Source organism: Myotis brandtii, unplaced genomic scaffold (assembly GCF_000412655.1).
Source record: "Myotis brandtii unplaced genomic scaffold, ASM41265v1 scaffold231, whole genome shotgun sequence".
NCBI lineage: Eukaryota > Metazoa > Chordata > Mammalia > Chiroptera > Vespertilionidae > Myotis > Myotis brandtii.
This window is the reverse complement of record NW_005358689.1, coordinates 356,961-358,783: the sequence shown is the minus strand read 5'-3', so window position 1 is coordinate 358,783 and position 1,823 is coordinate 356,961. Positions and strand designations below refer to the sequence as shown.

The following is a 1,823-nucleotide window of genomic DNA, read 5'->3' as shown; positions in this document are numbered from 1 at the left end:
GAGGGTCCCGGCGCGGGCGGCTCGGCGACGTCCGGAATCTGGGGTTAGGGTCTGTCCATCACCTCGAGCCGCTCCAAGAGCCCGTTTCCCCCGTTGGGGACGGCGATTGCTCTCGTTGTCTCGCCTTTAGAAAGTTACTCCGGCACTTTCATCCCCGTCCCGAGTGAGAAGGAATCAGAGAGAGATCGCGCGGTCTGTCCCCCGCGAGGGGTCCCGGGGGATCCCGTGCAGTGGGCAGAGCCGGGTGGAACCCAGCGGCGAGCCCCGCCAGGTGACACTTGAGCCCCGGAAAGGGTTAAGCGCGTCCCGCCTGCTCGGTTGACATGTAAATACAGAGCAGCTGCTCCGCGCACGGCCGGGCCGGCCCTTTGCAAGTTGTTGATTGGTTGCCAATGCCCCGGAGCCGTACATTTACAGTCCTGGCAAAAGAGAAAGTAACTATGTTGTGGCTGGAGATCAATGAAGCCGAGTGAATGGGGGGCTGAGTGCGCGGGTGCACACTGAGGCGGCGCCAGATGGTGGAGGGCTGCGCTCCTTTATGAAGTAAGTGGAAGTCCCCGCGGCTGCTCCGAGAGCCCGGGAGCGTTAGGGGTGTGCGTGTGCGTGTGTGTGTGTGTGTGTGTGTGTGTGTGTGAGTGAGTGTGGCGATGCTCACGGGGAGCCACGGCAGGTGAGCTGAATCTGAATCGGGTTCCGGCTGTTGGCTCGCGCCGCGCTGTGCGTTTACTCTCTGCAGTCTGTTTGGATTTTGGACGAAGGGGGGAAAATACAAGGTTTGTTGGGACGCTTTGCGGCAGTTTTAAATGCCCGGGGCTCGTCAATGCGCTGTGTTAGATGCCCCAGGAGCGGGGAGGGAGCATTCTCAAACCACTGGATTGTCTACGATTTCAGCCTGTGCCTAGAGGTGGTGGAGGGTCGAGCAGCCAGGGAGAGGGAGGCAGGCAGCTCAGTGTGTCTCGGGGAGGTTTCCCCGGGCCGGTCTGGTCGGCTTCGCGGGCCGTGTAGACTCCGACCCTCTGCTGCAGGGATGCAGATCTCGCTAGACACCCCGTGCGGGTGTGAGCCGCGCACCCCGCCTGGAGGTTGGGGGGCCCGGCCTGGGTCCCCGCGGACACGCTCAGGCGTCCCTCTCCAGGCAAGTGGGCTGGGGATCCCGGGACGCTGCCTCCCAGGTAACACAATAGCAGAGACTCGCGCCGCTTGGTCCGGCTGGGAATAGTACTTGCTCTTCCAAAAATACTACGCCAGGGAGGGAGGAGAGCGGGGAGGGCAGGGGTTGGCTCCCTCGCGCCCATCCAGAGCTGGGGGAGAGGAGCCTGAGTCGGTGATGACCTGGGGATGGGGTGCCTGTGCGTGTGTGCGTGTGTGCGTGTGTGCGTGTGTGTGTGTGTGTGTATCCTGCTTGTGACACTTGGGCTCCGTGTCCGAAAATGGTGACGGTCGTGTGTAGACGGGTGACAGATGACATTTCCCCAGACATCTCTGAAAGTTGGTTTGCACGAGTGACTCTTGCCCGGGGTTTGGTCTCTTTCCCGTGAGCATGGCTAATGGCAGGGCCGGGTGTCGGGCGCCCCTGTGCCTTCAAGGAGGAAGGAGCTGTCCCCTGGCAGGCGCCCTCTCCAGACAGCAGGCCGACCCGGTGGGCAGTACTCCCCCGTCCCCTTCGGCAGGGACAGGCGAGCTGGGAAGGCATCTTTCTGGGATTCATCGCCTCCAAGAGGGGGATTTGTGTGTGGGGTTGAAATAATGTGCACAGCGCCCGCCTCCCGCTGAGAGAAGCCTAGTCCGTGCCTGTTGGGAGATGAAGTCAAAGCGGTCCTTTC

The 1,823-nt window shown here is 62.2% G+C and overlaps 1 protein-coding gene across 2 annotated transcripts in view; it reads left to right on the top strand.

Moving 5' to 3' along the window:
* Nucleotides 1–403: 403 nt before the first annotated feature.
* Nucleotides 404–1,823, top strand: part of DUSP10 (dual specificity phosphatase 10) — a 40,966-nt gene continuing 39,546 nt past the window's right edge. The window contains exon 1 of one of the 2 annotated variants that reach the window (XM_005866480.2): nt 404–543. The gene's annotated coding sequence lies outside the window, so the exon portion shown is untranslated. Of the gene's footprint in view, nt 544–752; nt 774–1,823 lie in introns of those variants that run through there. The other variant, XM_005866481.2, reaches the window with a different exon arrangement.